This window comes from Scyliorhinus torazame, chromosome 9 (genome assembly GCF_047496885.1).
Source record: "Scyliorhinus torazame isolate Kashiwa2021f chromosome 9, sScyTor2.1, whole genome shotgun sequence".
Lineage (NCBI taxonomy): Eukaryota > Metazoa > Chordata > Chondrichthyes > Carcharhiniformes > Scyliorhinidae > Scyliorhinus > Scyliorhinus torazame.
The window spans coordinates 76,530,248-76,552,213 of record NC_092715.1 but is presented as its reverse complement, the minus strand read 5'-3'; the positions used below and the strand labels follow the sequence as shown (position 1 = coordinate 76,552,213).

At 45.1% G+C, this 21,966-nt stretch overlaps 1 protein-coding gene across 1 annotated transcript in view; it reads right to left on the bottom strand.

Moving 5' to 3' along the window:
• The window catches only part of msh3 (mutS homolog 3 (E. coli)), a 447,577-nt gene that overhangs the window by 318,028 nt on the left and 107,583 nt on the right, over positions 1-21,966 (bottom strand). The window lies entirely within an intron of this gene.

The following is a 21,966-nucleotide window of genomic DNA, read 5'->3' as shown; positions in this document are numbered from 1 at the left end:
GGCCTACATCTACATTACTGTAACTAATATATTTAACCTAACTATTTTATATCACATTCGTCACCATCAGCCTACTGTAAAAGATCCCATTGAGCTATTTCAAAGAAGAGCAGTTGAGTTATCGCTGGTAGCCTGGCCAATATTTATCCCTTAATCAACATCAGGGGGGGAAAAAAATCACCTGGTCATCATCACATTGCTACTTGTTTGTTGAATGTCAGAATACAGGAGGGAGATCGAGAACGTAGTGCAGCGACAACAATCTCTCCCTCAATGCCAGCAAAACTAAAGAGCTGGTCATTGACTTCAGAAAGCAAAGTACTGTACACACCCCTGTCAGCATCAACGGAGCCGAGGTGGAGATGGTTAGCAGTTTAAAATTCCTAGGGGTGCACATCTCCAAAAATCTGTTCTGGTCCACCCACGTCGACGCTACCACCAAGGAGCACCTATACTTCCTCAGGAAACGAAGGAAATTCGGCATGTCCACATTAACTCTTACCAACTTTTACAGATGCACCATAGAAAGCATCCTATCTGGCTTCATCACAGCCTGGTATGGCAACTGCTCGGCCGAAGACTGCAAGAAACTTCAGAGAGTCTTGAATACAGCCCAGTCCATCACACAAACCTGCCTCCCATCCATTGACTCCAACTACACCTCCCGTTGCCTGGGGAAAGAGGGCAGCATAATCAAAGACCCCCCCCCCCCAACCCGGCTTACTCACTCTTCCAACTTCTTCCATCGGGCAGGAGATACAAAAGTCTGAGAACACACACAAACACTCAAAAACAGCTTCTTCCCCACTGTTACCAGACTCCCAAAATGGCCTCATCAACACTACATCCCTGTATGCTTCACCCAATGTCGGTGTTATCTAGTTACATTGTGTACCGTGTTGCCCTATTATGTATTTTCTTTTATTTCATTTTCTTTTCATGTACTTAATGATCCGTTGAGCTGCTCGCAGAAAAATACTTTTCACTGTACCTTGGTATATGACAATCCAAGAATGCAATTGGATTACCATGCTTCCTGCATTAGAACAGTGACCGACACTTCAAAAAGGAAAAGCACTCCATTGGTCGTAAAGCACTTTGAGGTGTTCAGTGGTTGAGAAAAGTGTCATTAGCTTTCCTTTTTTTAAATCTGCAATCTGAAAAACTTCACTGGCACAGAACTCAGAATTACCTCACCTAGGCGGCACCACTGCCTCCTGAAGCAGCGCTCTAGTGCAAACAGGATGCTAGTTTTTCATGGGTAAGACACTGAGGTCCCATAGCATCCAAATCAAAAGGAGAATACGATCTACTGTGAAAGATGCAACAACCTACCCAGGCCAGATTGAAAAGAGTGACACTAAACAGAAAGAGATATCCCGGAAATCACAAGAAAATATGCAAATTATCAAGATTTCTCTGATAATCAGCAAATTGCAGAGTGGTACAAACTCAAGTTTGCTCTCAAGTCTAGCGGAGTTAGCTGATCTTGATCAAAACAGTGATGTCCATGAACTAGGGAGAGGAATAAATCAAAAAGAGTTCTCAGCTTTTATCATTGTACAGTGTCACAGGCCTAGGTGTGTGTGTGTGTATATATATATTGCTCTTTGGATGAGGGGCAACTGGTATCTAATTCTATGGTACCATATTCACATAAAGCAACCATCACTTTCAGAAGAGGAGAAAAAAACCAGTGAGCATAATTGTCAAACAAAAAAATTGCCAAGGAAATAAATATAAAACAATCAATACTGATCGAACTGAAGATAAATATTAATAAAAGATAACGCAGCAGGAAGCACAGGTCAGTGAAGCGAGACGACAATGAGGCTACCAACTTGCTTACATGGAGTGTTTGGCATCCCCACTGGAAGCAGGGATTTGCCTTTATAATCCATCATCAGTGGTTACATATTTTATAAGTATTAGCTGATTGACCATAGCATCGCTCATGGCAAATTAGATAACATTCTGCTTTATAACAATAGAATCATTATTCGGAATACTTCACTAAATTTTCCCTGCACTGTGGTGCAACTGCGTTTTTGCAGTCCGTCTCTTAAAGCACAGTCTGAATTGTGCAATAAGCACAGCAGAATGCAAGTCAAAAGTTTAAATGAGGAAATTGTCTGTACTCGTGTGAAGGGTGTGCATGAGCGCTGTGATGGGTCTTCCATTGAGGGCTGTGAAAATCATGGTCAGTGCTGCTGTCTGAGCTGATGCCCACGACCTGGTGAGTGGAGCCCCAAAGCTGCTTCCCAGATGTGCCTGCAAAAGAAAACAGGGGTCATTCGTGATTGGCAGGGGTCTGAGAATCAGAGACATGACTCAGGGCATGTTAGTCTGATGGGTGCTGTAGTGTTTGATCCTCACTTGGCTTAATCGCCGTCGGCCTCACCATCAGCACACCAATGGTCCACGTCCTTGCCAGCCAGCTCAAGCGCTCGCTCCTCGAACTCTTGTGAGGATCTTCAGTTGGGCATCCCACTACCAATCTGGGATCTCGGGGCAGCACGGTAGCATTGTGGATAGCACAATTGCTTCACAGCTCCAGGGTCCCAGGTTCGATTCCGGCTTGGGTCACTGTCTGTGCGTAGTCTGCACATCCTCCCCGTGTGTGCGTGGGTTTCGTCCGGGTGCTCCGGTTTCCTCCCACAGTCCAAAGATGTGCAGGTTCGGTGGGTTGGCCATGATAAATTGCCCTTAGTGTCCAAAAACATTGGGTTGGGTGTGGTTACTGGGTTATGGGGATAGGGTGGAGGTGTTGACCTTGGGTAGGGTGCGCTTTCCAAGAGCCGGTGCAGACTCGATGGGCCGAATGGTCTCCTTCGGCACTGTAAAGTCTATGAAAAAATCTCATTCTTGTTATGTGCCAGCTTGTCCTGCATGAAGGCAGATGAAGAATTGTCAGCAGGACACCTGCCAGGCCAGATGATAAGGCTGCATGGCACATGTGGGTAATGAGTGGGGCCATGGATGTCTAGAGGATATGAGCCGCAGGGGTAATGAAGGAGTGTGTGGGAGGCCAAGTGCTGCTGGCTCTTGAGCGAGATTCCTGTGGATGTGTGATGGGTCTGAGAGTGTATGAATTGAGAGTTTTCTTGTTCGAAATAGCTGTCGTCTTCTAAATGGAACTGCCACTCATGATCGCTGCCACCGCCTCCCATGCTAGGTTTTCATCCAGTGCTGGGCAGATGATATCAAGGCGTCGAGCAGTTTCTCCAGGAAGGCAGCCGAGAACTTCAGGGCAGATTTCCTGACAGCCACCACTTCCCAGTGACCTGCGAAGTGTGGCTGCTATGTGTTTGTGCGGGCCCTAAATATGGTACGCCAATCATTAAAGTGCTGAGGTGCTGGCGGGGTGGGTGAATCCAAGGTCACCCACCGGCGATACAATGGGGAGCCTGCGCATACACATTTTTGGCACTAAGTGCTGCACTATATGCAGTGAAAAGCCGCCATTGCTGTCGGCAGGCTCAACGCTGCTTTTCCAACCTGCCATTGGCCTTTGTCAATATCAGAGGAAAAAAATCTCACCCCCGGTTTCCAAGCTTCTGCAGAAAACAGTTTCTATCGTGATAATAAAGAATTTGACAAGGCTATGAAAGACCATGGGCTGCATTCTCCGCCCCGCCACATTTCTATCCCGACCCGCCGGTGGGATTCTCCGTTACGCTGGCTGGTCAATGGGGTTTCCCATTGTGGGGCAGCCCCACGCCGTCGGGAAACCCCCAGGTGCCGGCAAAATGGAGCATCCCGCCGGAGGAGAATCCCGCCCCATAAATATGCTATCTTGCACAATAGGAAATATCATTGCATATTGCTTCTTAAGAGGAGGAAAGAAAGAATGAAGACTTCCTTACTAAAGTTGCTTAGCATAAATCAAAGTCTATTTGTAAATGATAACAGATATTGAAATAGTATAAGTGGACAATATGAAGAGTTTGCTGACAAACATATATTTCCTCAGCATTGAGTTTATTCAGATGCAAGTATTTTAGATTGTTGGATGCGACCTCTACACAAATGAATTATAAAAAAAAATGACAATTTTGGAAATGAACAGTTGCCTTGGTCGAAACACCAATAAGCCAGATCATACAATCTGAGGAAATAAGCATCCATCAGCTTAGAAGAACATTTGCACATTTACCCTTTGGACCCTTTCACATACCAGTAACCTGACAAATAGCCGTCACGGATACAGAACCACAGCATTCCTCCTCAACTAAAAACACACACTTGTATATGAAGTCACCATAGTCCCAGATGACCATAGGTTGCTTTCCCCTTTGAGGGGGAAGAGCTGACTGGTGGTGAGTTAACCCGAGGATCACCATACCTCGGGCGAGGGCCAAGATTGAGGGGGCAGGGCCTTCATGAATAACCTCACAGGGCAGCACGATGGCGCAGTGGTTCGCCTTGCTGCTTCACGGCGCCGAGGTCCCAGGTTCGATCCCGGCTCTGGGTCACTGTCCCTGTGGAGTTTGCACATGCTCCCAGTGTTTGCGTGGGTTTCGCCCCCACAACCCAAAAAAAGATGTGCATAGGTTAATTGGCCACGCTAAATTGCCCCTTAATTGGAAAAAATGAATTGGATAATCTAAAAAAAAATTTTAATGAATAACTTCATGTTTTTTTTTTAAAAAGAGTACCCAATTCTTTTTTTTTCCCAATTAAGGAGCAATTTTCCATTACCAATCTACCTACCCTGCACATCTTTGGGTTTGTGGGGTGAGACCCATGCAGACACGGAGAGAGTGTGCAAACTCCACATGGACAGTGACCTGGGGCTGTGATCAAAACCAGGTTCTCGGCGCCATGAGGCAGCAGTGCTAACCACTGCACCACCTTGCCACCCTTACAGTCACATGGTAGTACAGAACTGGAATATTGCTGAAAAGAGAGATGTCACTAAAGCTTACACTCATCACAACAAATGCAAGAATGCTATTTTCAAATGTTCACAACAATTTATACTACAGGAGAAAAGGATGCTGATTTGTTGGCATGTTGAATTTGATTGGATGAGGCATTGCCACGGAAAATGCAACAAGGAATCATAGGTTCTCCAAGCTCCCAGGTAAACCAAAAAGGGCACATGGCTTGAACATATTCCTTTTGTTTGCAAAAAACAGGTCCATGCATATAATGCATGTTGCTTCTGGCAAGCGTGTGAGTTGCAAGCGTGTGGGCTGATTATCTTAAATTGGTTGTTAGTGTAACTACCAGCACACAAGGGGCAGGATTCTCCGAAATGGAGGCAGAGTGTCCGCGCCATCGTAAAAGCCATCGCGTTTCACGACGGCGCGAAACGGGCGTGGTCACTACCAATTCTGGCTCCCACAGGGGGCCAGCATGGCGCTGGAGCAGTTCACACCGCTTCAGCCTCCCTTCCCGGCGCCAACTGAGCGCCGCACCAACCAGCGCATGCACGGGGGACTTCCTCAACGCGCCGGCCCCGACGCAGCATGGTGCGGGGGTTCAGGGGCCGGCCGCGTATCAAAATAGGGCTGGGGCTGGAGAGGCCGGCCCACCAATTGGTGGGCCCCGATCGCGGGCCAGACCCCACCGGATCCCCCCCCCCCTCCCCCCGGTGAAGGAGCCCCCCCCCCCCCCCAATATCACCCCCCACAGGCCGCCCCCCAACACGGCGCACAGAGTTCCCATCGGCTGTGAGGTGTGGACAGCGCCGGCAGGACTCTGCCGTTTCCGCGCAGCCACTCGGCCCATCAAGGCGGAGAAACAGCGGCCCGCGATCGGCGCCGCGCCAAACGCGCCAGCACAAATGGCGCCGATGCTCCGCTCCTCGGAGAATCACGTGCCAGCACCGGGGCGGCGTTGCACGGTTGCGCGATTCTCCGGCCCGGCGCAGGGCTCAGAGAATCCCGTCCAAGGTCTTTAAAGACAAAATGAGAGACGGCAAGAGAGAAAGAAACAATTCCCCTTGTGGCCATTTCATTTCCCAACTCAATACACTTTTAAAGCATAAATAAATAAATATCTATATATTTATTATGCATATTATACAAGTGCGACTTTTAACATGTTTCCCATTCTACAAATTCATCCATAAAGTGTAGTCTGGTGAAGCCACATGACCAAATGGCGCAGCAGATAGATAACGATATATGCATCTCCAGCGATATATGCATCTCCTGATCAGAAAAACTTGGGGTAAGATTTAAGGATGATGAGTGAGTGGGATGAAAACTGGTTGGATTGGTGTGATGTTCCTGGCCCACAAGCAGCATGTGGTGGGCACTTAATTCTTCCACACTCTAGGCCTCACATTTCTTTCGTTCCCAACATTCCCGAGGTCCAGCTAGTGTAAAATCTAAAATAAGTGGTCAAATCTGTGGCATACGACCTCATTGAAATATGTAAGCCCAGGTTTGCCCAGTTCTTGCGAGGTAAATTCTCCAATGTCCAATGTCCCCATTCAAGTCTAGGCACTGTTAAAACTGGAAATGAGCAGGTTTGAGGCAGCTTATTTTGGATTTAAGGATCTGATGTTCTTGTCATGTTGGATCATATTTGGGGGCTTTCCTCGATCTTTTGAAAGCTATCATTTAAGAGTTATTTGTAAGTCAGATGCTCAGCATCAGAAATTGGATCTATTCAGATATTAAAAGCCAATTTTTAAATCAGCCAAATACACCCAGCATTCTCATTAAAAATCAAACTCAAATGTTGCCATGGTACTGCTAGAATACAGCTAATTAGCTGTCTATAAGCACCAATGAAATTGAATCTCCAGAACTGCAGCTCTTAGAAATAACTGAAAAGTGGACGTTGCCAGGAAAACAAGACAAGCTTTTGAAAAAAGATAAGCAGCAAGAATGCAGCAGATGTGGCAAATCATTAGCATGGAAGTATTATGTTGTGCAATGGCTCAATTTAAAATGAAAACCATTTTAAAAGCAATAGCACACTGACATATTTCAGAAAAGCAGTTCCCTAGGCTTCACTCCAACCTCACTTCAGAGTAGAGAGGAAAATTCTGCCTTGCAGTAAAATAGCAAGGTGGAAAACATGCACAACTTAAAATTACAGTCATGTTAGTCAATCAATTCGTAAATTGCCCTTTAGTTAGACAGAAGGTTAGAAACCATTTTATGCATATTTGTACAACAGAGTGGTGCCCTCTTTCTAGTCCTAACTATTTGAATGTCATATAAAACTCACAGCAAAGGCAGCTCCTGGCTAATTAGAGGCGATAAACAAAAAAGGTCAACAGGCGTGAGGTACAATTTGGTGCATCTTCAGTTGGCCAACAGGGTATAACATATTTGAAAATTAATCCTTCTTGCAGTCCTATTCACTCCTATTGCAGTTAATTGTTGAAAGTAAAATCAGCAGACTAAACAGCTTTTGGTGGGAGCAAGACATAGAAACGGACTCCTTTCCTGTTCAAAAAGTAAATATCAAGAACATTTGTGAAATTATTACTGCTGGTCGGACATCATATTGTCAGTCACATCACAGAGCACCTTCAAAAATATTTTCTTAGGCTTAAATTAAAATAACCATTAGCCAACAGAAATTCGACTTCAAACGCTGGAACTATAATCAGGGCGGAGAGTTTCATATTTTAAAAATTATCATTTGTGATTTCGTCCAGCGACTCTCATTGCAGGAATGATGCACCATAACACTGCCAGCCAACTATAAAGATACCCAACGTATAATATTAACTTGGCCCCAATAATATGGCAATACTACATCTGTATTCAGCAGATCATGGAAAAGCTTAATTGATCATTTAATGAAGACAGCAGGTTTTCTAATTGGTGCGCTCATATTTTGCTCCACACATATAAGCACGCACACCCTCTCTGGTAAAGTGTACCTGAACATATTTTGTAAGGTTTGCCCTGTGCTTGTTCCTCAAATAATTTTGAAAAATTGAACAGAAACCGTGAAGAATCTAAAGAAAGAGTAATATCCCGCACGGGACCGTCGTGGGGGGAATGCTCGTTTTGCAGAATACAAGCCATCCCGCTAGAGGCGCGGTATCTCAATTACCCATGATCTCAATTACCTCGATTACTCAATAAGATCGACCAAGCATGAACCTGGCATAGGTCTACTGGGAAGTGTAACACCGTTTGTAAAGACAATTGTCTTATTTTTACTCTGTGGACTCTCCATGACCTTATTTTAAAAGTAATTCATCGATATAGCTGGCAGAACAGTACTGAGGCACCCTGAGAAATTCAGGATACTGCACAATGAAAGTTCAGCTAATATCACCTCAGTTCTGGGCTAAACTAAGTCACGTCCAAGCCCAGGCTTTTGTGTGTGACTGAGGTAAAACCTTTTCACAACAGTCGGGCAGCACGGTAGCATAGTGGTTAGCACAATTGCTTCACAGCTCCAGGGTACCAGGTTCGATTCCTCGCTGGGTCACTGTCTGTGCGGAGCCTGCATGTTCTCCCAGTGTGCGCATGGGTTTCCTCCGGGTGCTCCGGTTTCCTCCCACAGTCCAAAGATGTGCGGGTTAGGTGGACTCGCCATGCTAAATTGCCCTTAGTGTCCAAAATGGTTAAGTGGGGGTTGCTGGGATAGGGTCGATACATGGGCTTGAGTGGGTTGCTCTTTGTAAGGGTCAGTGCAGACGCGATGGGCCGAATGGCCTCCTTCTGCATTGTAAATTCTATGAATTCTATGAACAACATCAAAAGACAAATACATAATCCAATGGGTTAATCTAATCAGGAGATTGTGAGTTTCGTATTATTTAAACCTTACTTTGGAAATTAAGAACAAAAAAACAATTATAATGCAATCTAAGCTTTTTGTGAGGAAAAGCCACCAGAGTTAGGGTTTTACAGCTCAGAAAGAGGCCCTTCAGCCCATCATGTCTGCACCGGCCATCAAACACCTGTCTATTCTAATCCCATTTTCCAGCCCGTGGTCCATAGCCTTGCTTGGGATGTGGGCATTGCTGGCTGCACCAGCATTTACTGCCCATCCCGGAGGGCATTTAAGAGTCAACCGGGATATTCGATGGCGGCCATGGAGTGTGTGGTCGCACATGTGGTGGCTCCCACTCAAGGTGGAATTGTTTGGTTCTTTTCACCCGATATAGAGGGTGTTTGCTGGTGCAAAGTGCATGAACACGGAGACACAGGAATTCTCTAGTGGGGCCTGTTTATGGCTTATCAGACGAGGAGTGTAGCGAGCAAGGGGCAGCAGTCTGGCCAGGAGGACTTTCGAAGTGTGACAGAGGGAAAGATGGCGGAGGGCTCTGGGGCGTCGTTGGCAGCTCAGTGGTCTACCAAACAATTGGTGGACTTCTGAATGCCCAAGTTCCAGCAGCAGAGGCAAATGGCCTTGGCGGACACGGCATAGGTGGCGGAGCCGTTCATGCTGGTCATTGAAAGAGAGGAGCAAAGGCTGGAAACGCAGTGTTTGGTGCTCACAAAGGTGGAGGAGTCAGTGTTTGATCATGAGGACTGGTTGGCCTCGTTGGGGGCAGAGATGGTGCTCATGGCGGAGGGCCAGAAGTGGCTGAGGGAGAAGGTGGAGGACCTGGAGAATCGCTCCAGGAGGTAGACTCTTCGGATTGTGGGGCTGCCTGAGAGTACTGAAGGGCTCAGGCCACAACATATATGGCGAAGATGTTTGAGAAGCTGGTGGGGGAAGTGGTCTTTGACCATCCTCCCGAGATGGATCGAGCACACAGGGCGTGGAGGAGGAGGCTGAAGGCGGGGGAGCAGCCAAGGGCGATGGTGGCGCGGTTGCATCATTTCCTGGACAAACAAAAGATTCTGCGGTGGGCAAAGGAGATGAGAGAATGCAGAGAGAATTTGCTGGGAAAGAAACGTGGTGCATATCTACCAAGACTTGGGTGCGGAGCTGGCCAAGCGATGGGTTGGAGTTAACAGGGTCAAGGCGGCCCTCTATAAGAAAGCAGTACGGTTCGGGGTGCTATATCCTGCTCAACTGTGGACCACTCACCAGAATCAGGAATTTTACTTTGATACGCCAGTGACGAGTAATTTTATGATAGACCTTGGACTCGGGGGCTTAAGGACACTGAACTTTGGTGATATCAGTATGGGAAATGTGGGTGTGTATGCCGGGCAGATTGGTATACTTACCATGTGTGGGTGTGGATTGGGTAAGGGTGTTTAACTGTTTTAGGGAAATTGCTGGTGAAGGGTGGTAGAGGGGAAGGGGGTGTAGACAGTTGCCTCGCATGGGAGCCACCTTGCTAGCAGGCAGGCTAGTTAACAGGAGTACAATTGGGGGGGGGGGGGAAAAAGAGTGTGGACAAACCGTGGAGGGTGTAGGGGCGGGGCTGGGGTGGATTGTTTTTGTGTTTGTAGGGGGGTTGCGGGAGGGGGGTGGATGCTGGCATGGGCGGAGTTGGTGTGGTGCAGTTGGTTAAGGGGAGATTGCGACTGACCTCTTGGGGAGGCCAAGAGGTAAACAAGGTGTGAACCTGGGTAAAGAGGGGCTATGGCTGATCGTGTGTGTGTGGTGGAGGGTAAAAGAGAAGGGCTCCATCTCCCAGTTGATTACATGGAACGTTGGGGGATTGAATGGTTCCGATTAAGAGCCCTGGTGTTTCTTCAGGAGACACATTTGAAGGCGGGGCACCAGGCAAGGTTGAGGAAGAGCTGGCTGGGGGCGGTTATTCCATTCGGGGCTGGATAGGAGGTGGCTGACAGTGCTGACCAGTAAGAGGATGGCTTTGGAGGTGGGAAGTATAATGACAGACCCTGGGGGCAGATTTGTGATGGTGAGTGGGAAGTTGGAGGGGGCACCCATGTGGCGGTCATGTCCCAGGACCCTGAGGATGTCGGCTATGGCAAAGAAGCTGTTGGGGTTTATAGAGCGCATGGGCAGGGCAGACCCGTAGTGGCTTGAATGGCCACGGGCAAATAAATTTTTGTACTTCTCAGACGTCCACCGGGTATATGCCCACATTGATCTCTTTGTCCTGGACAAGGCGCTGTTGGCGGGGTGGTTGGATCGGTGTATTCAGCGATCGTGGTATCTGACCATGTGCTGCATAGGGTGGGTTTGCGGGTGGTAAAGGGGAGGCCCCAATGGTCGCAGTGGAGGCCGGACATGGGGTTTATTGGTGGAGAAGGAGGTTTGCGAGAAGATCAGGGTGGCTATTCGGAACTTGGAACTATGTGGAGCAGAATAAGACAGGGGAGGTTTCTGCACCCATGTTGTGGGAGGCGCTGAAGACAGTGGTAAGGGGGGTGTTTGTCTCGATCCGGGAGCACAAAGAGATGCTGCAGCAGGTGGAGATGGAGGCCAGTTTGAAGGTTGACCGGAGGTATTCGGCGCCTGAGGAGGCCATTGTTGAAGGAGAGACAGAAGCTCCAGATGGAGTTTGGGCTTGTGTCCACAGGAAAGCCGATGTGGCAGCGGGGCAAATGGCCTCCTCTGCACTGCAACGGTTCTGTGATTCTGTGATGGAATACTCTTCATTTGCCTGGAGGATTGCAGTTCCAACAACACTCGAGGAGGTCAACGCCATCCAGGACAAAGCAAGCTGCTTGATTGGCAACCCATATACCACCTTCAATATCCTCTTCCTCCGCCACTGATAAGAGTAGCAGCAGTGTGCATCATCTACAAAATGCACTACAGGAACTCAAGGCTCCTTCAACACCACTTTCCAACCTCTGCCACTTAGAAGATCAAGGGTAGCAGATGCATGTAACACCACCACCTGGAGGTTCCCCTCCAAGCTACACATCATTCGGACTTGGAAATATATCACCCATCCTCCACTGTGGCTGGGCTAAAATCCAGGGACTCCAACCCTAACAGCAATGAGTGTATCTACACCACATGTACTGCAGTGGTTGGAAGCAGTGGCTGAAGGCAAGGTTCACCACCACCTGCTCAAGGGCTGTTAAGGATGGGCAATGAAAACAGTGCTAGCCAATAATAATAATTAATAATATTCTTTATTGTCACAAGTAGGCTTACATTAACACTGCAATGAAGTTACTGTGAAAAGTCCCTAGTTGCCATATTCCGGCGCTTGTTCCGGTACACTGAGGGAGAATTCAGAATGTCCATATTACCTAACAGCACCTTTCGGGACTTGTGGGAGGAAACCGGAGCACCCAGAGGAAACCCACGCAGACGCAGGGAGAACGTGCAGACTCAGCACAGACAGTGACCCAAGCCGGGAATCGAACCTGGGACCCTGGTGCTGTGAAACAACAGTGCTAACCACTGTGCTACCCACATCACATGAAAGAATAAAAAATACTCAACAACAACTTTTAAGTAGTGCCTTAATGTAATAAAACATCCTAAGGCACTTCATGGGAGTATTACAAAAGAAAATGCGGCCATGAGTCACATAAGGAGATATTTGGTCAAATTGTACAGTGGCTAGCACTGCTGCCTCACAGCTCCAGGGTTTAATTCCAGCTTCAGGTGACTGTCTGTGTGGAGTTTGTACGTACTCAGTGTATGCGCGGGTTTCCTCCGGGTGCTCCGGCTTCTTTCAAGATGTGCAGGTTAGGTGGATTGGCCATGCTAAACTGCCCCTTAATGTCCAAAATAAGGTTAGGTGGAGTTACTGGGTTACGGAGATAGGGTGGAGGAATGAGCTTAAGTAGGGTGCTCTTTCCAAGGGCTGGTGTGGACACGATGGGCCGAATGGCCTCCTTCTACACTGTATATCCTATGATTCTTTTTTTTTTTTTTAAATTTAGAGTACCCAATTCTTTTTTCCAATTAAGAGGCAATTTAGCGTGGCCAATCCACCTACCCTGCACATCTTTGGGTTGTGGGAGCGAAACCCACGCAAACACGGGGAGAATGTGCAAACTCCACACGCACAGTGACTCAGAGCCAGGATCAAACCTGGGAGCCTTGGCGCCTTGAGGCAGCAGTGGTAAAAATTCTATGATTCTAGGACCAAAAAGCGTGGTTAAATAGTCAGTTAGGTATTAAGGAGTCTTAAAGGAGGGAAGAGAGGCGGAGGCGTAGAGAGGGAATTCCAGAACTTGAAGCCTAGACTCTGAAAGCACAGCCACCGATGTTATAGGATCACAGAATCCCTACAGTGCATAAGGAGGCCACTTGGTCCATCGGTCCTGCACCAACCCTCTGAAAGAGCACCCGACCTAGTCCCATTCTCTTGCCCTATCCCCATAATCCCACATAACCTGCGTCTCTTTTGGACTGTGGGAGGAAACTGGAGCACCTGGAGGAAACCCACGCAGACACGGGGAGAAAATGCAAACTCCACAAAGACAGGAACAAAAAGAAACAGATGCATTTAAGGGAAAGCTAGATAAACAGGCGAAGGAGAAATAATTTGCAGAATATGTTGATGGGGTTCGATGGAGCAGGACGAGAGGGGCCTCAGGTGAATCACAAACACCAGCATGTGGCAACTGGGTCAAACGACCCGATTCTGAGCTGCAAATACTTTGTAATCCTTGTAACATTCTAAAATAGATCAAAGGCGCAAGAAAAAGCAATAAAAACACTCCTTTGAGCTGGTCTTCTACTATAAAATACATGATTATGAAAACCTGTAAAACATGTGGAATTAATTTTATTTTACAGCTCTAACTGCTCTTTTTTAGAAAACATTTTTCTTGCTTTCCCTCGGACACATGTACACACAAACACACCAATAATTTGCTCATGCACCATTTATGATTTTGCATCCCATCCTTTCCCTAAACCCCAAATGTCCCTCCCCCAGGGCTAGCTAATGGCAGCATTAATAAAAACATTGGAATATTCCTCGCACAGGTCTGAAAAATACAGACCCTATGGAAACGAACTTTTGAGCAAAGGGCAAAAGAGCACCAAAGCAAATAGCATGAATTTATATTCTTATTGCAAGGACTCAAATTTTTTTAATTGCTTATCAACTTGCACCTTTAAAATTGAAGCGCCCCCCCCCACCCACCCCTCCTTCATGGTTTTGGTTAGCATTTATACTCCACCTTAAGAAGCCTCCAGCAAAGCTGTATGTGTTGACAGTCCCTACACACATACCTTTACTTCAAGAATAGGTAACACATGTTATCAAGCGTTTGTCATGCACTGCTTCTCAAATGATCAGAATATAAATCCCAGTAACTTGCTTCATTGAGCAATTGATACAGGAGAACAAAAATAATTTGATAAACAGATTTAAACAATCTACTTTACCCTGAACACAGATGGCCAAAGAAAACAGAATGTTTTATGGTTCTGTAGCTCAGAGGACTGCGTAAGCTCAGCCAATGGGTATATTGACGATCAATCGAGTTTTGGGTACCAAGGGATGTGGGGATAAGGCGGGAAAGTACAGCAGATATAGAAGCAGTTGCCTTACTGAATACCAGAACAGGCTTGAAAGACCAGACTTTTGCTCCCATTTCTTATGTTTTAGTCATCATGATTCGCTGGGGCTTGTACATTTTTAAACACTAACCACAATCAAAAGATTTTGTATATTTTTCTTTTATGCTGTGTTGCCATCCCAATTGATGTTACAACTGGACGGGAAGATCCCAGAATGGAACCCTAGTTCAAAGAACATAACCTCTACTTTATTTTTTTTTTTTTTAAAAGAATAAGTGGAGGAACAGAGTCACAGGATCGCCAATTCTTTTTACCAGAAAGAAAAAAAAATCTATTAAACATGAAAAGTTGGATTATGGTAGGCTCTTTCTCCCCCCCCCCCCTTAGCTTCACAAATATACACAGATTTTAAGGTTAATGTGGATTACGAAGTATATTTCAAGGATACAATAGTCTCAATAACAGAGTCCCTTTAAACACAGACTCAATGTGGTCAAATACACTCTCCACTCTGAACACAAGTGAATGTCTGTAGATTTCTCCTCAAAATCCCCACAGGCGATTCTTATATGGTGAGCTGCCACCGTGTTTCACTGGCTGCCACACGAGTGAGTTTCAAAAAAATACACACTTTCAAATCTTCTTTTAAACAGTGCTTTCTCTCAGTTACTGGTATTGAAAACCCCACCACAGGTTTTCCAAGCTAAGCTTTCAAACAAAGTTTTCGTTCCAGTTTTAACAAGGAATCCACCATCCAGGTTTTACAACTCACCCGTCCGGATCTCTTTGTCTTGACTGCTGCACCAATTTTAGCAATTGCTTAATTATCAACTCTCAGACTCTATTAAGATGGCACCAAATATTTAATTTACCTCTGAAGTCTGCTTTACACTTTAATCTGGTTACTGCAGATCTCTCTTTAACTTACGCTATCTGCTTTCCCCTTGAATTCTTCTGAATAGTACCTTGATCAACTTCTGAGTCTCTACCCTCTTAATTTGTTTTCCCAAGACATTCTTTCTGTTTCAATTCCCTGGGTATCTGGACTTTACCAGGTTCTTTTGGAAGGCTGCCTCTTTGCAGCGTCCTTGTCCTGTCCAGCTCATCTCTTCTTGGCAGAGTTAAGATGTTCCCTCTCCAGTGTCCAATCTTCAACTATAAGCAAATTTAGCGAAAACTAAATTCAAAAAGCGCATCTATCTGAAAAGGGCCCCCAGATGCTCAGCAACAATCGCACATTTCTACCTTTTATTTACTCTTCATGCCATAACCCTCCCTAAGCACAATAAAAGCACACAGTTGAAATGGGAACCGACCCTCACACATACAAACTCTTTGCCCAGCATTAATCGAACAATAGTTTATCCTTCCTTACACAGAAACAATAATGTAAATCCACTAAAAACTATCCAGAGGGCACATCCTCAGACTGAAGGACCGATCCTTTAAAACCAAGATGAATGGGAATTTCTTCAGCCAGAGGGTGGGGAATCTGTGGAGCTCTTTGCAGCAGAAGGCTGTGGCGGTCAAATCTGCCTTTAAGAAATAGATACATAGGTTCTTGATTAATAAGGGGGTCAAGGGTTATGGGGAGAAGGCAAGAGAATGGGATGACAAAAATATCAGCCATGATTGAATGGCGGAACAGACTCTGTGGACGGAGTGGCCTAATTCTGCTTCCATGTCTTTTGGTCTTGTACCTTATTTCGCATGTTTACCAATATAAATATAAATTCCTTAACCTACCTTTGTTTTCCTGACAGCTCAAAGCCCAAATATACATAGGTTCCAAATTGAATATGGACGTGCATCTTGCAATTGTTGGGCCGGGAAGTGGATGTGATATGCACTTCCGGCCACAATCAGACTCCGGCCACAATTTTATACTGGCTGGCCAATTAACTACCAGCCAACATGTGCACCAAAAAAGCACAGCGCTGCCAGGGAGAGGGGGTTGGAAAGAGGGCAGCTCCCAAACAAAGGGAGGGTGGAGTGGGCGTTTTTAGAGAGCTTCCTGAAGGCTGACAGCTGCTGTGGAGGGAGCTGTTACAGTTCTGTATAGTTTCATAGTATTTACAGTGCAGAAGGAGGCCATTCAGCCCATCAAGTTTGCACCGGCTCTTGGAAAGAGCAACCTATCCAAGGTCCACACCTCCACCCTATCCCCATAACCCAGCAACCCCACCCAAAACTATGGGCAATTTTGGACACTCCCCAATCCACCTAACCTGCACATCTTTGGACTGTGGGAGGAAACCGGAGGAAACCCACGCACACACGGGGAGGATGTGCAGACTCCGCACAGACAGTGACCCAAGCCGGAATCGAACCTGGGACCCTGGAGCTGTGAAGCAATTGTGCTATCCACAATGCTACCGTGCTGCCCCTATAAATGAAATGAGCTCAAGGAAATGCAGCAAAAAGTGTCTGTGTTGCAAACTGAAGCAGCTGACAGCAGACCTCACAGCACCTTAACCCTCACGTCTTATTTTCTTTTGTACCACCCCAGACATTTTATTCCTCCCTGGAACATGCTTGCTGTGGAAACATGAAGGCCAACGAGTGGACTGGTTCATCCGCCAACCGTAAAAGTGAATGGGACATGTAAAATTACCAATTGCTTCCTTAATGGGCTCGCTGGGGTGAACTGGGAAAATAGCTTAAGGGGTAGGTCAGTAGAAATGCACCTACAGTTCATAAAGGAGATAGTTCATAACACTCAGCAAATATACTGAAAAGGCAGGTGGGAAAAAGATTCTAGGAGATGAATGAGCCATCAATGGCTAACTGACAGGTTAAAGATTGCACCAATTAAATCACAAGTTAGTGTGGAGGTACATGGGTAGGCAAATGGAAAGTGGTCTTTGATTGAAGGGGAATGGAATATAAAAGTGTAGGATGGTGGTGAGGCCACACCTGGAGTACTGTTTTGGTCTTCTTACTTGAGAAAGGGTGTGACTGCATTGGAAGCAATTCAGACCCATTCCTGCGATGGGGAAAAAGATTGAACAGGTCGGGCTGTACCCATCGAAGGTTAGAGCAGAGTTGATCTTAATTAAACATACAAGGTCTTGACCGGATTTGACTGGGTGGATGTTGAGGGGAAGATTATGGGCGAGAGTAAAACTAAGCGGCACAATTTAAAATTAAGGTGTCTCCTATTCAAGACATAGGTGAGGAGAATTCTTTTCTCAAGAAGGTAGTTGGTCTGTGGAATTCTCTTCCCCTCGAGGCAGTGTCATTGAACAGTTTTAAGGCGGAGTTGGACAGATTCTGGGGTGACAAGGAAGTCAAAGGCTTATAGGGAGTGGACAAGAAAGTATAGTTGGGGCCACAATCAGATCTGCCATGATCTTATCAAAGGACAGTGCAGGCTCTGGGGGCCAAATGGTACCCGTGATCCTAATCCTAATTCATATGTTCGTATGTACATTATGTAATTATTTAATCAGTATGAAATTTGCCCGAAATTCCCCTTCTAAATAATAGCTGAGCAAAATGTAAAATACCTGTATTCACCTTTCAGGCTCAGTTCACTTGTTTGCAATGAAGGACTAATTCTGTTTTCAGAAGTATATTAGCCACCAGATTCTAGCGAGCTTCTAATAATCCCTGTCCATATTTAGCTTTATAACCTTTAATCCAATTAGCAGACATTTAACCAGCTTCCCTTTTTTAAGGAGTCTATCAACACAAAAACATTAGCACTGTAATGAAGGGCAGTTAAGGTGGAACGGTGGACTTTTTGATCGGGTTTTGCTTGAGGATTGATAATTTAGTCCCTGCCAGCTATCATTTACACTCTCAAGTTAAAGCCCGTTTACTTTCACATTATTTATGTCTCAGCGTTTTGAAGTTCCCAATCATGCCCCACCCAAAGCTTCTTTATTCTTTAAAGGTGGGCAATGAATGCCGGCCTAGACAGCAAAGCCCACATTCCTTGAACAAATACCCCCCCAAAAAAAAACAGAAAAACATGTTTAGCTCCAAGATGACTTTTGTCTTAAATGGTCTAATCAAAAGCAAGTGACAGCCTGTCAAGCAGGGAATGTCATAACAACTTCCATTTTTATAGTATCACCACAGTGCTAAAACATTCAAAGGTATTTCACAGGAGAATTATCAAGTAACGACACTGAGATATGGAAGGAGATTGTGAAATAGGTAGGTATCACGGAGCACCGTAAAAGAGAGGTGGGGCAGGGAGAGGTTTAGGGAGGAAACTTCAGAATGGAAAGAGCAGCAAATAGAATTGGGTGCGCGCAAGAGGCCAGTATTGGCAAAAATGCAAAGATCTCAATGAGGTTGGAGGAGTTTAGAGAAACAGGGAGGTTTGAGACAATGAAGAGATTTTAAAACAAGGAGGAGAATTTAAAAAACAAGCTGTTGCTAGCGGTGATTGAAATCACTCAGGCAAGTGAGAATTAATTACAAAACATAGGGCTGGATTCTTCGCCACCCACTGACGGTAGCGGAGAACCCGACGTGTCGGAGAATCGCCCGTCGGGCAAAAAACCGTAATCATCCACATTCTGCTGCTCCAACTAAAGAGCAAACCATGAAAAATCATTGCTTGTTCACTTACCTGTACCTTACATCTGCTGCCTCAGGCGGAAGTGTAAAAAGCCGCAACTGTTACTTCATAGAAAGCCGAAACACATCACAAGGGTTTAAAACCACTCAGATCCTCTGATCTGCAAAGCTTCTATTCACTTTCAAAGAGAAATAGCTTTTAGTAGGCTGTACTTGACAGGGTAATAACTTCCAGACAGCCAGGTGTCTGGATTGTTTATTTTCATCTCGCTTCATGCTTGAATGCATCTCGACTACCCTGCTGTAAAGCTAACCACAATGAATGCCAATCAGCTGTTTGCATGTTCCTGTCAACGAGGGTGGGAAGCCCACTATAGCCAGCGGGGAACAGAGAATCCTAGCCGCATCTCCAACACAGCAGCACTCCATAGGACCTGGAAGCAAGAATAGCCTATTCGGCCCTTTTGAGCCTTTACTCCCTCAGTCCTATACTGAAAAGTCAGCCTGCATTTTGTGCTCAGGTCTCTGAAATGGGACTTGGACACGCAACCTCTGATTCGGGTTGTAAGTACTACCACTGAGCCATGCGTCATGGGAGTGTCCCTTTATAAATGTTTTGCATTATCAAATGGCTTCAGTAATGTCATTGTGTGGGTGGAGCTGGGCTGTGGCTCTGGGTTTTCTGTTTCGTTTTTGAGCTGCGAGCTGGCTGTGGCTAGGTTTTACTTTTGTTTACACATTTTTGGAAGCTGGATTCAGACAGACAAGCATCTTGTCCTGCCTTTCTCTCGCTCTCTGCATGTTAAAAGGTGTCTCCAGATCGCTTGATAATTTAACCGTGATAACGGTTTTCTGGAAGGAATCCAAACCTGCTATTTTGGTAAAAGGGTTTTCTGGTTTATAGATGTTGTTACTTGATTGAAACAGTTAAGGGAAGTTATTAAGGATTATATATAGAGTACTGTAGCTGTGTGAGGTATTTATGTTTGTAGTTGATAAAAATGCTTACTGTGTATGTTTATAAAAATGTTAACTGAATTTGTAGAATAAACTTTGTATTTGATGAAAAAAGTGCTTACGGCCTCTGTTGAATAACACCTGAAAGGTAGGCCCTTGAGCTCCTCATAACCAAAATCTATAAACAGTTGTAGGTCAGGTGAACTCCATGATATACTTTGCAGTTTTCTAAACCCTGGCCCATAACACATGGCTGATGCAAACAGGAAGACAAAATGGGTGACAACTGTTCTCTGATCACGCATTAACTCGCTAAGGAAGACGCTAAAAGGTCTGGGATGCTAGAGTCAACACTTAGCATGTCTGTTCACCATGGAGCAGTAACAAAGCATGTAATACGGCACAAAAGTATTCCACCAGTAAAGTCATAGGAGGTTGTGCTGATTACACACAGTGCTCTGCTCAAACTACACTTTGAGCACTGTCAAACTTCAATCCCAGAGGCACAAGGGAAACCTTCAAGACCTGGGTATGATGCAAAGAGGAGGCACCAGGGTGAACGCTAATTGGAGAACTGTGATATGACTCTTGCACTGTAACTAAACCCAGGGCTCTGTGGCCCGCGTATGCAAAGGACTTTCCGTGGAGTGCAAATGAACGCATTGGCAAGCGGATCATACAAGTTTTCTTACATTTATTAACCGGCAGTTCAAAAGCACTCAAGAAAAGAAATTATCCCCCTCAGTAGTATTACAGCGAAGTTCTGCAGTGGGCTAAATTGATAGTAAATTATCTAATTCCATTATTTCCTAAATTCTTCAACACAATTTCTAGTGAACATGGACAAAAATACAAAAAATATTTTTGATATTATAGTACAACTTTGTTCTAACTTGCAGATGGTTGAAAAGCCATTTCCATTTAATAAGGGATTTATACAGGTCTACAGCTAAATGATACAAAGCATTCACATGGCCTATTAAGACTACATTGTGAACAACGCCATTAGCAGCCAGTTATTGTAGTAAATATAGACTTTTGATAATGGTTAATATCAACAAATGCAATGTACATTACTACTTTGGGAGGCGATCCACTTTTTATTACAGGTGACCTTATAAATTACTGAATACGGGCAGCACGGTGGCGCAGTGGGTTAGCCCTATTGTCCCAGGTCCGATCCCGGCTCTGGGTCACTGTCCGTGTAGAGTTTGCACATTCTCCCCATGTTTGTGTGGGTTTCGCCCCCACACCCAAAGATGTGCAGGCTAGGTGGATTGGCTACGCTAAATTGCCCCTTAAATTGGAAAAAAATAATTGGGTACTCTAAATTTAAAACTAAAAAAAAAAAAAATTACTGAATACACGTTATCTTTCCAAAGACTTTGTTGTCGTCCTGTAATTAGCTCCCTTTCTGTTGCCCAGCTTTTAATATACAGAATTCGGGAAGCGGAAAATATGAATTGCACTGTTTTGTTCATCAATAACAAAAACAATAAAAATCAAAATCAACTTTGTATTGATTTCCTAATATAAAGATCTGTGCAAGTGAAATGCTTCTCAGCAAAACAAAGCCTCCATGATCAATGCCCTAACAAAATTGCATTGAGAATTCCTGCATTTCTTTAGCAATTTGAATTATGAAATGAGTTCCCCCCCCCCCTTTTTTCTTCCTTTGTTATTTTTATCTGTTCACTAAAGATAAATTCTAGATATCTTTAAACTATCAGCATCAAGTGGGTCTTCAATTTCCAAAGCAATATCGCCCTTGCTCCCAACAGCAGAGGAACAATTGATCAATATTTATTATGAAGGAATTAATTGCCAGAAAAGTGTTTTCTGGACAATTTTATAGAGCAGCATGTTCCAATGCAAACCAGAGAGCAGGCAATCCTAGACCTGCAGCGAGACAGGATTAATAACCGCATAGTGAAGGGGCTTCTGGGCAACAGTGATTATAACATGATTTAATTTCACCTTCAGTTTGATAGTGGGAAGAGTGAGTCGAAGACTGGTGTTTTAAACTTTAAAAAAAGACTGTTGCAAGATGAAATGGAGAGTTGGCTAAAGTGAACTGAGAAATTACGTTCAAGGGTAGTATAGTAGAGATGTAGTGACAGACATTTAAGGAGATATTTCATGACACTCAGCAAGAAAGCCTCCAGAAGAAGAATG